A 16,553-nucleotide genomic window follows, 5' to 3' on the forward strand; every position below is an offset into this window, starting at 1 on the left:
GAAGAAGGACTTAATTAATTAACCAATCTATTTTGCATTCCTAATTGATCAAACAGGTTTCTTAATCGTTTAAGCACTTGTCTAGAGTGGTTTTAATAAGTTTTATAAAAAAGTGTGAGGTTTGAAATACTCTGTGTGTGTGTGTGTGCACGCGTGTGGATTGTATTCGTACCTCCATACCTACTTTTGCTTCATTTAAAACTAACTAATAAAAAACAAGATAAAACCCTAAGCACTGGATTAGGTGATCTTGCACAACTTCATAACTTCATGTTCATGTCTTCACAGCTTCAAGTTCTTTTTCTTGACTAAACTTTGTCTACCACTTGATTTATACATTTGTCTGTCACTTTCAACTAGAACTTTACACATTTTATCATGTTCTTGCTTCTTTACTTATGAGACTTTGAATATACTTTTTCTTATTCAGTTGTCATCATCAAAACCATTGGAAAAATTACTTGCACAACACATATAATCACACTACACTAAGTTACAGGCATAAAAAACATGAGGGGTATATGGATGAGTGGCGCTCAAGAAAGATGTATGCATTATATTACAGTTTTCCTATCAATCTTATAAATGGCATGTAAATGTGGCATGAAGCTGAAGTTGATGAACTTCACCCACCTTCATACAAAAAGTTACATGGAAGAACAAAAATAATTAATATTTAGGGAATTAGATGAAGGTTTATTCATAATGAAAAGCTTTACCGTGTCATACACATGTGGCAAATGTGATAACCATGGCCATAACTCAAGGAAGTTGTCATACCCCAAAATTTATCCTCCTTTTTTTTCACATACCTCATTTGCATACATCAAGTCATATCATGCATGACCATTGCATTTGGTCATGGAATCACAAGCATGACCACTTTGTGTATCATATCTTATGCCTAGGTTTTTACTTTGTTTTACTTATCAACTAACCATAACTCCATGAAGAGGTGGTAATTGTTTTCTCTTGTTACTCAAGTAGGTGATCAAGTTTCAAATCAAGACAAAATCAATGTCTTTGATCAAGGGAAATGCAAGTTTGGTTCAAGTTGTGTCAAAGATGTTTCATGTTGTCGTTCTCCATGCCACAACCCTCAATCTTCAAGCCAAATCACATATCACTCAATCCCTAATAAAGGTTTTATCAAGGGATGCTCATTCCATCATCATCATGGTTTAAAATGCAAGAAAACTTCAAATTGGCAAAAAGGGTGCAAGGTAGTTTGACCTAATGCAATGCTTTTGGTCCAAACTCCATAGCCCCCTCAATTTTTATCCAAATGCCAAGATTATTTGAGCAAAATGTGACTTTGGGGATCCTATATAACTTTTATTCAAGGGTCAAACATCAATTCATCCATTTAAGACCTCATTTGTGCCAATGGCCAAGTTGCCAAAATGGGCCAAAACCTTGTAATGACCCCTACTTTCCACCCTTGCCATTTTCAGTCCAAGCACTCTTTTGATCCCATTATTTTTTAATTGTGTAAGCTTATGTCAAAGATAATTTGGCCTAAGTTTGAATCAAAATGCACGAGGAAATCAAAAGTTATGGCATCATGAACACAAGACCCCAAAATGACCAAACATGTTGCAAAGTGCTTGACCAATTTCCTAGCCCACAAAACCAGGTCACGGCCTAAACTTCACAAGACCATAACTTCCACCTCAAATATCCCTTTGGATTGATTATTTTTGAACTTTATTCTACTCCATGAGGTGATCATTTGGCTCAAATAAAATCACAAAATGCACGAGTGAATTAGATATGGCCCAAGCCTGAACATGGTGACCTAACTCTGTTTTGATCCATGACCTATAATGTTGAAACTTACACAAATTAACTTGGGACCACTTCTCACGTGTGCAAATCAATTACCCATGACCAAACACATCTGATTACAACTTAAAACGACTTGAAAACCTCCATATTCACTAGTTTGGCACCAAAATTCAACACGCTCGGGATCTGAAAATTTCCCACTCAATTCACACGAATTCGAGCCAATTTCACGCATATTTGTATCCCAAAAAATTCCCTATAAATAGTGGAATCTATTGCATTCATTTTCAATATTTTAAAGCCAAAGAAACCCTGCCACCATTGAAGCATGATACCTCTAAAAACCAGTCAAGCTCTTTTCTGTTTAGAGCTTTTTTCCTTCCATTTCTTTGCCCAAAATCCTTCATCGGCATCCTATGAAGGTGTTTGAAGCGTTTCTTTGGTCTAAATCCTTCTGCAACCTAGCTCTCAGATCCACCATTATTGACTTCTAAAGCTTCATCCGAATAGGTAGATACGAGATACAACCTTAAGCAAACAAGTTACCATACTCTTCGCATTGTTCCACTTATCAAAATCCCTAACCTATTGGTCATTTATTTTCCATATTAACCATTTAATTTTACTTTGAAGAACTAGGGTTCTTCGAGTTTTTGAGAAAATTCTCCCTGCTCAAAGCAAATCAATTTCTCTGATGCAGGGAGACATGAACGATAAAGTGTTTCACTGCTGAATTCATGTTTGATTCATGTTAAAAACACGAGTTCATGAAGTTGCAAAATCAAAATCTAGAGGTTGAAGATGAAGTTGCTTCACGTGCTTCCATGTCAAATTTAAATCCTCTCTCCAATCAGAAGGCAATGCGTGTCCTAGTCGTTGTGTTCAAATTATTTACTTTTTCTTTTTTATTTTATTATCTTCCAAAATTAATTTAAAATAGCCCCCTTATGATTATTTTACCCAACTTTTTATTATAATTCCATAAAAATATTTTCTACCTCATGATATTTTTTGCAATTTTTAAAAATCATTTTTGCATTTAATTCATATTTTCTTTTTCTTTTTCATTTAATTTTATTTTTGTATTTTTATTTTAATCATTTTCAAATGTTTTTAACCCCAACTTTTGAGATCCATTTACTCTGAATTTTGTTCACCTCCCACATTTTTGTTGGACTTTTATTTGATACTTTGACCCCTCTTTGATAATTTCCATTTTTTTCTTTATTTAATCAATATTAAATCATTATTAGTTGAATTTTTTTTGATGATTTTTTTAATATTTTGAATTGAGCTTGATTACTTGGTTGATGTCTTCTTCCTCATCTCAAATCATTGATATATGTACTTGAGGTTGATTAACATTCTTTGATCCAAAACTGTTGATAGATGATTGAGAATTATCTTCAATACTTTGCATCAATGATAGGTTAACCCTTGATGCGCCATATTTTGAGTCATTTTATTTGAGGATAGAATGATCCCTTGTGATTACATGGTTCCCTCTTTCACTCTCTCTACCTTCATCTCTCTCTTTTGTTTTAACCATGGTATGGCATGTTGAAGGAGATTAACTTTGTGTTAATTCTCTAACATGTCTGATACATACATTGTTATTGACTTACCTCAGATACGTATGACTTCTACATTATGATTGCTTAACATAGCGCTAAATTATCCCGACATCATTGACTAACCATTAACTCCTAACATTAATCATGGCTCTTTACATTATTGCCTTTGATTCAAGTCATTTAAATTCAAGTCATTTAAGCTTATGTCATTTAATTTTATGTCATTTACTTAATGCACTTTTATTTTATGTCTCATTTATCATTACATCATTACATACTCTATCCATCTATATTCATTTATTGCTCTTATCTTGTTTGACTTCTGGCTTGTTAAAACTTAATGAAGCAAAATATGATAAAGTAACTTGGACCATTCCTAATTACATGCTTGATATGGAGTATTTAAGACCTTTTGGATTTTGGACTTTGACTTAAGATTTAGGCCCCTTTGTTTGACCTGGAGTGACATTGGCCCTGAGACCTTGTGGACACTTTAACTTGCCCTTGTCCCTATTGAGCTTTTGAGCCAGTGTGTTGTTTCATATGATTTATACCTCTTGCATGCATCTGCTTAGGTTTAGTACACTCTTAGACACACATGGATTTCTCTTGGGCTACCTAACAATGAGACATAGGACAATACATTTTTCACCCACATGGCTTTCTCTTACGCTACCTAACAATAAGACCTTAGGCTAGTTTTGTATGATCATGCATTTTTGTTTGTTCATCCATATTTTCCCTTGATTTGTCTTGATCCAATTCATATTGGATCTACTGAATCCCTTCATATTCTACATCTCCCCTTGTATTTGTCAAGTGACCATAAGTCCCTCGGTCATTTGATGGGGCTTGCCTCTGTCACTTTGGAGCTTCAACCTCCCCACAAATCCAAGAATCTCAGTGGGCTACATCTTTCCTCGACAGTCAATCATCTTACTCAACCTCACAAGCATCTTTGAGAACCTGCTTTAATAACTTGTCAAGCATTGATTAAGTTTTGCATGCCATGAGCCTTAAGCAATAGAGAATGATGGGAGGGGATTTTCCCTACACTTGTCTAGAACATCTTTGGGTACGGGACGGATGACTCAATTGCTTAGAGTATTTGTCTCTAGTCATAGACTTTAGTGCAATTCCAGTCAATTCACTGTCAAGACTGCAACTAGGCCATGTGACTCCTCTTTTCAGATCCTTTTGGTTTAAACACCATTACAATCATTTTGTTTGGGGATACACCTTCATGGTCATTCCCCTTTATTGTTATTGACATCATTTTCTTTTAGGATACACCTTCATGATCATTCACCTTTATTAATTTTGATGCCATTTTCTTGGCATGCAAGATGATTGACTGCATCTTTCTTTTAGGATACACCTTCATGGTCATTCTCATTTTCTTTTGAGATACACCTCTTGGTCATTCTCATTTTCTTAGTTATGACACCACAATTCAAGGACACGCCTACATGGTTAACCCCTTTCTTGGTTTTGACATCACTTTTATTTTTGTTCATTGTACACCACAATTGAGAGACACAACTACATGGTTAACCCCCTCTCTTGGTTTTAACACCACTTTAATTTATCTTTTTGGTTATGACACCACAATTCAAGGATACACCTACATGGTTAATCCTCTTCTTGGTTTTGACACCACATTTACATTTTTTTCTTGGTTTTGACACCACCTTTACAATTTTGTTCTTGGTTTTGAGACCACCTTTACATTTTTTTCTTGGTTTTTACACCACTCCCATTACCATATCAGTCTCGGTACTTTGGTAAGACCCTTGTCATGCGAGTCTTCAACTTTGACAAGTTCCTTTCCTGTTGGTTTAAACATCATTGAAATTTCTTTTCCTTTGGGACACACCTTTATGGTTGACCCTCACTCTTTCTTGGTTTTGACACCATCTTTTTCCTTTGGTTTAAACATCACCCTCAATCATATCCTTTTCTCAGTATTTGTCCTTTGAACTACTTGTAGAAGCAAGCTTCAATCCAAGAAGTATTTTGATGAAGATAACTTGCATCAATGCAAAAAGAGAAGAGCTACAAAGTTATCTCAAGCATCAAGTATCCAAAGCCGCATATGCATTTTTTGATCAAGCTTCATTTTCAAGACACCATTTGGCAAGATTGTTGATTCACTTCTTAGGTATATCTAACTCACTCTTAGATTAGTATACAAGTGTTCAACAATTATGATCTGCATTTGCATCTTTTAACATAACCATTTGTTAACACCTTGAAATGCAAGACACATTTATTTTTAAGTATTTTTCTGCATTTCAACAGTGTTAACCGGTTAACCATATGGGTTAACCGGTTAACAGCCCAAATTTTCAAATTCTTTGTTAACGTTTGCATGCGTTAACCGGTTAACCCATATGGTTAACCGGTTAACACTGTTCGTTACAGCAAAAATGGCTTTGAAAAATTATATCTTTTCATCAATGTTCATGAGGGAAATGATACCTCTTTGAAAAGGTATTTTGGCAATATAAATTATTGAATTTTCAAAATGAATTTTCACCTCCAAGAATTTTTCTTACCAACTTCAAATAAATCACTCTCTCATATTTTTCCTTTAATAATTTTTGAAAGTGTTCATAATAAAAATTTTCATCTCATTCTTTTGTTGAACACTTGCATATTATCTTTTGAGTGACTTATTTATCTAAGGAGAAGATCAATCAAGAGAAGATTGATAACACTACATCTTTGTTAAAAATCATTCATAGAATTATTTCTGTTTGACTTGTGATCCAGGATTGTTGGACACAAGGGTTGGTGTTGAAGAGGATTGTTCTTCATACACTTGTTTGTCTATAGGTTAGATAGTAGGCATCACCGTTTGTGTGAATAGGTTGTACCATATTCTAACTATAGTGAATTCTCTTTCGTGTGAAAGGGGAGTGGATGTACCTTCGGATTGTGAAGGGAACCACTATAATTTCCGGTGTCGTTTACTTTCCGCATTTTAATTTTCCGCACTTAAACAAAAATATTCAAAACCGGAAACTAGATCGAAGAAATTTTTATCACCTAATTCACCCCCCCCCCCCCCCCCTCTTAGGCGCATTTACAACTTACACTACTAAGCTCTGACTTTCTTATTTCACTATAAGGATACGTAGGCACAAGGATGTGAATCCTTGGCGAGCACCTTCTTTTATTTTCCATATCCTTCCTGGTTCCGTGAACTACGAGACTCTGACTTTCTCATTGCACTATGAGAATCTGTAGGCATGAGGGCCACAATCCTCCTCGAGCACTCCCTTTTCTTAAACCCCTTTCTTTTTTGTAGGCACGTGAAGATTATAACACCCATCAAAGCAAGAACATTCAAAATGGTTCCCATGGAATACCATGGATGTGAGGGGTGCTAATACCTTCCCCTCGCATAACCAATTCTCTTACCCGTTTCTCTATTTTCTTTTTCCCTTGAGTTTTATCGATATTTTCTCTTCCCTCTTTTGGGATAAATAAAGTTTGGTGGTGACTCTGTCATACCTTCGAGTGTGCGATGCGTTCGGTGAGCATATTTCAATTAGCTTCAGAAGTGCAAGGTCATTATTCAAAATCCATACGCTTTGAAAAGAAAGGTAAGCTTTAGTTATGTTTGCATGTTAAACATTATAGGCACACTAACTACATTTAATTTTGTTGTACAAAAAACTCTAGGAAATGAACTTGTTACTCGGGCAAGGGGTGAAATAGCTAAACTAAATGAAAATGTTAAAATTGATGTAAGTGTTGAACTAATTACACATGTCAATCCTATTGCATCTGTCAAGATTGTTCCAATTGTTGAACCAAATGTAAATGTCCCACCTAAATTGAAGAAATTAAAGAAAGAAACAATTGTCAAGATTGGTGCAAGTGCTAAACCAAATGCAAATATCCCACCTAAATTAAAGAAATCGAGGAAACAAATATTTGTCAAGACTATTCAATTTGAATTGCAGAGTAATGCACAGTTTGATATTGTCCAAGATAGAACATCTATAAATTTGTTTGATAATTTTCATGATAAAGTGTTTTCACCATTTCCAGACATTATGTTTGGAAACAATTTAGATGTCCAACCACCAAATATTGAAACAAGTGTGAATGAGATACTACCAATGAAGAAGAGTCAAAAACCAAAATATGAGATAGTGTTAAAATATCGAGTGCTAGTGTTGGTCAACCAAATATTGAAACAAGAGGACTAATGACAGGTTGATGATCCTAAAGGCAAAGAAAATTAAAATATCAAGTGCTAGTGTTGGTCAACCAATGATTGTGCCTAATTTTGAATAAGGAAGTTTGACACAAGAACCTAGTGCCATGGTACCCAATCCAAAGCTTAGGATATGTATTAGATATATGATATCTTGGGATGACATATCTATGAGGTTTTCTAATTGATTATTTTTATGAAGTTTTTTTTTGTAATGGACAAGTTTATGTAATAAATTATACACTTCAAGTAAAAAAAATTGGCCATTTTGACAAATTCTATGGCTTATCCACATGATATACTTTTTTTTATCGATGTAGTAAATAATTTATATCATACAATAACTTATGTACTTTGGTGATTTTTAAAGTGATCATTTACCCCTAATTAGTTAATTATCATTAATTAATATGTGCTTGTTTTTGCGCAATGTTAATGAGATAAGAATGTTGCTTAGTCATAATTAATTCCAAACAAATTCTAACAATTTTAAAGACATAACACTAGGATAACCAAATAAAAAAATCCAATTTCATTCATTAATAATACCAAATACACATTGATACATAATCAACTTTACTCTTAAAATAAAGGTATAACTTACTACTTATTAGAGCAAGATAAAAAAGTCCAAAAAAAATAATAAGTGATCATAACCTTGTTGTTGCAACCAAAATTTAAACTCGTTGGAGTTTATCAATTTGAGATTTACCAACACCACCATCAAGATCATCATCCCAAATAAAAAAGCCATAACTATCCAAAATCTACAATTACATATAACATTATTATGCCCAATAAAAAGAGGAATTCGATTAATTTACAAAGAAATAACATTACAAAATACCCACTGATCCATATTTTTTGTATCTCCAAAGTTTTCGCTTTGAATTTTTAAGCCTATTCGAAACCCACTTAAGGCTCGTGACATACAATCATAATCGTATCTTATTGTGTTTTGAATTTGATTTGAGAAAATACCGCTTGTCGTTGGATCAAGGGTTTGTTTATTGCTTATTAAAAAATCGCGACGATCCTAAATCCTAAGGTTGACTAATAAGAAATAACAAGACGAAGGAAAGCGAGTAAAAGTACACCAAAGTGGGGAAAGGGATACATGAAAAATAGAAGAGATTTGTGTGAGAAATAACGGGTCTCGTTGTAAGGTAGCCCAAGAGAAAACCTTGTGTGTGCATTGTGTCCTAAGCTAACAATTGGATAATGAAATTACAAAGCATGTCTCCCTAAGGTAGTGCCATGAACGAAAACCATTCTTGCAATAAAAGATTACAAGTCCTCGGAAACTCCAAGTTTCACAGGTCAACCACAAAAGCCCAAGTTCAAATGCAAGGGTACTAACAAGTCCTCTAGGTCTCCCAGCTTAGGTCATACATAAGGTCCATATTGTCCATAATACTCCATGTCTAATGCTAAGATCAAACATCAAATCCATAGTCCAATGGTCCTCAAATTAAGTATTTTTAGTCTTTTCCATTTTATCATCTTTTTGTTCATTTTAGATTGAATAACAAAATAAAGCAATAACAATGAATAATGAGAATTATAATACACAAAGTAAAGAAATAAATTGCATGAATTTAAATGTTAGAAGTTAGATGCGAAAATGTAAATGTTAGAAGTGTAATATAAATGTTAGAAGTCAATTTAAAAAGGAACCGATTACTTGAGATTATCTATCCACAAACAAAATGACTCAAAATATGGCGTATCAAGGGACAACCTATCGATGATTCAAAGTATCGAAAATGATCAAATGATCATTTGTCAACAAGTTTGAATCAATGAAGATTAAATCAACCAAAATGTCTATCTATCATTGATTTGAAGTATGGAAGATGTATCAATCAAGCCATCAAAACAAAGTAAAAAGAAATACAAGTCAATGGTTAAGTGTTAGACATTAGTAGTTAGAATTAATCAAAATCGAAATTGCAAGAAGAAAAGAAAAATCAAATCAAATCAAATGTTAATATTCTAATTAACCTATAATATCCTAAAATTCTAATTAATCTAATTCTAAAATTAATTAACCTAATTAAAACAATATTCTAAACTCAATCCTAATTAAGAGAACTAATCCAAATGAATCTAATTAAGTAAATCAGTCCAAAAACAAATGCATAAAAATGAAGGCCCAATGCCAAGGCCTAGGTATCCACATCCAGCTTAGCCAGTGGATTGTGGAACCATTGGGGGTGCCAAGAGCACTTGAATGGGCCTAGAAGCCCAAGCTGGCATAAGAATAAAAAAACGAAGGGATGAAACCTCACTTGGGACAACCGAGGCTTTGATCCAAGATTCACGTCATTATCAAAACGCCACACGCAGGGATACGGAATGCACATGTCCAGCCATTCTCGCCGGCGTCTCTCTCCCTGGCTAGAACACAAAAAAACAAACATGAAATCGCATCGCCTACCTCGATTCCAGAATCATAACGAAAATCACCAAACAAAATTCACCCACCCACACTCGATTCCAAGACTAAGCCACACGACTAAGCATGGATTTGGATCGACAACAATCGAACGGATCTCTAAGCTTCGCGGCGAGCTACGGCGAGCATAAATCGAAGCCTTAAGTCGTCGTATTTCATCTAGATTTAGCATAAAATCACGTTAGCGTGTACCTCCGAGAAGTTCGGCATGACGGCAACCGCGAGACAATTTCCAGGTATTCGTTTCGCTCCTCCTCTCCTCTTCGCGATATTTCTTCAGATTCTTGCTTATGCTTGGCGTTGTTCTTGAGTTCATCGTTGTCTTCTTGAACTTATTAATGAATGTGTCGTCGTTGTTCTTGAGTTCGCCGTATGTGTTACGTTGGGAACTTCCAATGTGATGCTATTGTGCGTTTCTGACTCAGCTCTTGAACTGTTTACACGAATTGCAGGTTCTGTAACAGTTGGCGTGACTTTGTTATTGTCTATTCTGTGTTGCAGTGATGAATGAACCAAGAAGAATTTTCAGAGCTCAAATTTGAAGCAAGTCGAAGATGATGAAGATGGGATGGGAGTGCAGGAAATTCGCGTGCCGGTGAGAATGACTGGTAAGAAAAAAACCTCCTCTTGCGATGCCAATTCAGCTTGCTTTATAGAATTGATCAACATGGGTAGTTTAGGATTTTATGATTGAAGTTTCTTATGAAAGTTCGGATTTGCAAGGAATTCTGGTTGCGTTTTCTTGTAACGTCTTGCACCCTTTCCGCGCAGGCTTGTATTCAACATTGAGATCTTTTCAAATTGCATTGTTTTTTTGTTTTATTTGCACCCTTGCTTTTCGCCTTTGGACTTTGCAATTTGGTGTGTTTGGGCTTTGCCTTCATGTTGATCACTTGTTCAAAATTGGAATTACCGTGTTTGAATTCTCTACTAGAAAACAAATTTGAGATGGATCAGCCAAAGCCTTCTTGCCAATTAAGTAACCATGGCCCATGATTTGAGACTTGATATATGATGCATGAACTTGGACTAAATAGCATTGCTTTATGTTGATAGGAATAATGATGAAACACTTAGACTTGAATCCAAAAACAAGACATCCTATTTAGACCTCTAAAATTAACTTGAAAAAGGAAGAAATAGCTCTGGACATTTATGCAAGATGAAATAATTAATAAACAAGCATGGTTCTTATATTGAAATTCAAACAAATGTTCCTTACTAAATTCAAATTTGAACACGCATCATGAACCGTGTATAATGCAATGGATAACACAATGACGACTCTAAAAACAACATATCGTGGGTCCATGAATCCAAATGATAACAAGACTTGCAAGTCAAGCAAACCAAATGGCTTGGACTTGAAGAGAGCTCCTTATACTTATGAAACATGTCATGTCCTAATATGGATTGAACCAAATGAAATGTAAGCCCTGGGGCGACTTATGAGTGAACCAAGTGATGACATGAACTATCGTGATATGTATTACAATGAATGCATAACCTCGACTGAAAATGGACCATGGCCAAAGGAAGTGGATGGTAGTATGAATGTACTAATGAATCATTGCATCAAGAAACATGTAACCAAGAATCAATGGATGATTTTGAATGAGCATGGATCCATGAGTGAAGTGAGGCATAAAGCCAAATGGACACCCAAACAACAAGATATGTGCCAAACCCAAAGATCAAGGCATGATCATTCTTGATATATGCCTCAAGATAAGTGATTAACCATGCAAGTAAAATGGTCTATCAATGTCATAAACCAAGAAGTTAGGTTTTGATTGTTTGAGTCACCTCAAGTTGCTAAGAAATCCTGTTTTCCACTAGGTGCAAGCACAAAGCCACAAATCGAAGTCACTCGTCTTCTTGTATTAAACCATGCTTATGCAGATGAAATGAATGTTTATGGAGATATGCAAATGATTAGATTTAGTGACTCAGATGAACATTGTGAAGGGTATGGTGAATTTTGGGATATGACAGTTGCCCATATTTAATCTTCTCAGACCTAAATGTATGGATAGCAACGGTTTTCGGACATTCGAGGTAGGAGGGGATTAAATACAAAAAATAGAAAATTTTACCCACCAAGAACAAATGTAATGTAATGTGAATATGGGTCACGAAGAAATTCTTCACTGAAGTATCAGATGAACAAACTGGTCTTTGTGCAGGGCAACTGTTGGGGATTGAGATGTTATTTGGTAAATGGGTAGTTATGGAAGGTCAGATATGCATGACGTATGCAAAATGCTAATGCAGTATGACTTATTTTTTTCTGTCTTCCTTATTCTTTTATTTTTTCATCTTTTTTTTCTTCTTAGCTCCACTAACAAGTTTTGGCATGTAACCGGTGATCGAGGCATTCCCGCAAGATTCTGCGACGGTAAAAGAATCAGGTGTTTGCAAAAGGCAAGTACCAATGGATAAAAAAATTGAAATGAGATCTCCTGCTAAAGGCAAAGAGATGTCTTGCAAAAGGAAAATAGCTCAACTGAGAGGTAACCTTCTCGTGCATCAGGTAGCAACGGCTCCTTAGCAAGAGAAATGGAAATTTCCAAATACAGTTAAGAAAAAGGTGGACAGACTTCGCATATAAAAGGTGATGATAACTTCTTAACAAAAGGTTAAGAAGAAAATGGGAATGAGGGACGACCTCGCTGGGGAATATGATTTTCTCATACAACAGGTAGCAACGACTCCTTAGCACAAGAAAAGGGATCTTCTGAACAAAAGACGATTGAATTTGTCACACAAAAGGTGATGAGAACTCCTTAACTAAAGGTTAAGAAGAAAATTAGAGTGAGATTCTTATACAAAAGATAACGAGATCTCTTAGACACAAGGTCTGTTGGGGATTCTCACACAAAAGGTAGTGAGAACCTCTTAATGAAAGGTTAAGAAGAAAGCTGGAAGGATTTCTCATACGAGAGGTAATGAGAAACTTCTCAATGAAAGGTTAAGAAGAAAGATGGATATGATTTATCATATGAAAGGTAATGAGAAACTTCTCAATGAAATGTTAAGAAGAAAGCTGGGAAGGATTTCTCATCTCATACAAAAGGTAGCAACGACTCATCTGCAAGAGAAGATTTCCAATGCAAAAGGAAAAGGATACTTATAAATGGTAAGAAGGTTTAGGAATATAAATCCTCGAGCAAAAGGCTGAGGAGACCTACAAAAGGTAAGAAGCTAGGGATGACAATCTTTATGCAAAAGGCACAAAGAGGACTCACAAAAGGTAAGCAAGAAAGGGAATGTTTCCCATGCAAAAGGCAGGGGATTACTTACAAAAGGTAAGTAACTGAAGAAAGGTCACAAACATTTGCACAAGGAAAACTAAAGGGTTGGAAGGGGTTTGCTGGGTAAACCTTAGACTTAAAGGGATTTGCCAAACAAATCTGGGCTTTGGCACAGTCTGATAGGTGGGGGACTTTACAATAGGCATGAAAACCTCATATCTCTCCTCAGGCACAACGGAGGGGATGAAGTTTTTTCGAACAATGGCTACTCGAACCCCGAGACTCACCAAACCTATATCAAGCATTTAAATAAACGGGAAGCAAAGATCTGACAGAGGTACCCTACTCATGCAAAAGGCGACGAGGGGGACTTGATTTCATGCACAAAGCAACAAAATAAACTCACGAAAGGTAAGTTATCTCAATCATCTTATCCATGTGAAAGGCAAAGAGAGTTGGCACAAGGCCGAAGGGACTTACAAAAGGTAAGTGTGTGGTGGAAGGTTCAAAAGGTACCTGCAAAAGGAAACAAAAATAAGATATATTTAGAAAAAAACCTACTGGGAACACCACTCGAGAGTTTCATGATAATGTTCTCAACTGGGGAGGAAGAATGTCTCACCGGATGATTCTTTTATGCTTTCGAGAAAGATTTTCATGTTGTTATGCATGTTTATTTTGCATGGCGTAATGCTCCATATCGATCGAATATATTATGCATTTCATGAAGCAATGTTATGTAATGAATGATTGCTTACGCAGGATGCTGAGGTAGTTTATGCAATGGTCTAGGCCTTAGAGTTTCCATGTATGATTGGGCTTTCGTAAGGAGTGGGATAAGTTAGACCTGATGGTGGTATATCACCTTCAAAGGGTTGATAGAATAACAATTGTCATTGTCAAAGGATTGGCGACAAATGAATATCGTCCTCAAAGGGTTGATGGAAGATAGTGAATGTCGTCATCAAAGGGTTGATGGAATATAGTGAATATCATCATCAAAGGTTTAATGGAATATAGTGATGTCATCGTCAAAGGGTTGATGGAAAAGAACTTATCATCGTCAAAGGGTTGATGGAAAAGAACTTATCATCGTCAAAGGGTTGACGGAAAAAAACCACTATGGTAATATCATCATCAAAGGATTGATGGAAAAATAATTTTCATCGCAAAAGGGTTGACAAAAAAGGAATATCTTCATCAAAGGGTTGATGGCATCATCAAAAGGTTGATGGAAAAGCCATTGTCATCATCAAGGGGTTGATGGAAAATAACTTGTCATCGTCAAGAGGTTGACGGAAAAAAAACTACTCAAGTAATATTATCATCAAAGGGTTTATGACATCATCAAAGGGTTAATTGAAAGGATATTCATCATCAAATTATTGATGGAAAGGGTTGTGTTTTGTATGCATATGATGCATGCTAATTTGATGAAATCTTCTCGCCTCACTGAGAGAGCTTTTTTGATATGGAACTTCCTGCCTCGACAGGAAATTTATGCATGTATGTTGTATGCAGTGCATTCGGAAATGCAAGCAGGTGATTGGTTTTTAGATTGGTCTCCCTTTTTTTAAGGTGAGATCTTTTGGGTACCAATATTGATTGGATTTGAATTTATGATGATGCCAGCAAAGCGGACTTTGGTTTTTTGGTAGTTGTCAATATGAATTAGACTTTTATTTTTGAAAGGATTTGACTTCCCGACACTCGATATTTGACGATGCTATGACCGAAAGATAGATATGGATGCTCTTGGTGCCCCAAGTTTGATCCTCAGTTGAAGTCACATTTTTGTTCCTGAGAGAACTTCCACTTCTTTACCGGATATGCCATGACATCTTGCAAATGATTGTATGAGCGTAGCAACATAATCAATGCGCGATGATTGTGCTATTGCTCTACCCTAAGGCTTCTTGTCAAGATATGATGTTGTACTAGCGTAATCTTTCGACACTTATTATGAACTTAATTGTTAACAACGTCTGGCATAATCTGCTTGACTAACTTGAAAGCATGAGGAGAATCCGCCGCCCTGCAACTTGTATGCCCCAGTTTGTAGGGTATAGTAATCCTCATCGAAAGGAAACATTGATTTGTAGTGGTCTGCCTTTGCCTGAGCCCTTGAGGGAATTGCCCCGGATTAATTGAGTACTGATGACTTGTCTCCCTGATCAATTGATGCTTGGAGATTTGCTTTAGACTATCCAACTCTTAGGTCGACATAGTCATTGGATGCCTTGCCACTGATCCATGGGGTTATGAAACAGTCTTGATTCAAGTTAGCCTCGACGAATGTTCAAGCTCCTCTCTGACTGATCCTTGGAATTTCCTTGATGTCAAGTACCGTTTTTCGTTAAAATTGTTCATTTAACAATGGTAATTTCAATGTGACATTCATGCATGTTTTAAAAAGAATCATTTATTTGAGATGATGTAGTGACATGTGACGAGTTGACCATCAGTCCAAGCGTAGTCTTGATTTGGCTAGAGTGAAAGATATAGCGAAAATATGATATCAACATAGAAGATTAGCAAATATCTAGGAGTCAATTTACGCAACCTTACTATAGTATGCTTTTCAGAATAAATCCTGCTTCAATTAGGTCTTTTGAGGGTTGTAGCGTGGTCTGGTTCACGGTTATCGAAACAAAGGATATAAGGCTCAAATTTGATTTTAACCCACCCCTTCTTCGTGATGTTTTTCCAGTCCTACGTTCAACTAATTCAACATATGCATTCGTCTTCCAAGAGAGTTTGACGGTGTAAGAATGAAGATGATGATTCAAGGTTTGCTTGAAATGACAGTCACCTTATTTTTTCATGGATGTCGGTGACCTTTGGATTCTTGATATGGTGGTCACTGGATCTTGCTTTGCCTCTATTGAGGATTTAACGACCTCCTTTTATTTTTTTTGTTTTTTTTATCCTTAATTTTTGCCTGAACCGTTTTTTCAAAGTTTTTGGTCCACCAGAATTGCCCTATTTTTTGCTAAGTCACCCCTTTTGGGGTCCGACTTAGTAGTTTTTTGTTTTTTCCTTTTTTTCATTTTTGCTAAAGGGTTGTGACTGTCAAGTCATTGGTCATTGAAGAACCACTATCATAACTTTTGGATTTCTCATGGTTCTTTTGACACTTCAGGACGTGTGCGAAGGACATCACGTGGTTGATCCCTAGACGGGATATTTCGTCTTGTAATCTGAATGCATAGTCAAATCATCTGAACATTACTCTGGCCCAGGTTAAG

The 16,553-nt window shown here is 35.8% G+C and overlaps 1 long non-coding RNA gene across 2 annotated transcripts; it reads left to right on the forward strand.

Moving 5' to 3' along the window:
- The first annotated feature begins 9,888 nt into the window (after positions 1-9,888).
- On the forward strand, positions 9,889-10,977 carry LOC127085507 (uncharacterized). Of its 2 annotated transcripts, none has more exons than XR_007789163.1 (2): positions 9,889-10,287; positions 10,553-10,977. It is a non-coding gene; the product is annotated as an uncharacterized LOC127085507 (long non-coding RNA). The 2 variants fall into 2 exon arrangements; XR_007789162.1 differs by having other exon boundaries at positions 10,150-10,287; positions 10,504-10,977.
- The last annotated feature ends 5,576 nt before the right edge of the window (positions 10,978-16,553 follow it).

This window comes from Lathyrus oleraceus, chromosome 5 (genome assembly GCF_024323335.1).
Source record: "Lathyrus oleraceus cultivar Zhongwan6 chromosome 5, CAAS_Psat_ZW6_1.0, whole genome shotgun sequence".
In the NCBI taxonomy this organism is placed as follows: domain Eukaryota; kingdom Viridiplantae; phylum Streptophyta; class Magnoliopsida; order Fabales; family Fabaceae; genus Lathyrus; species Lathyrus oleraceus.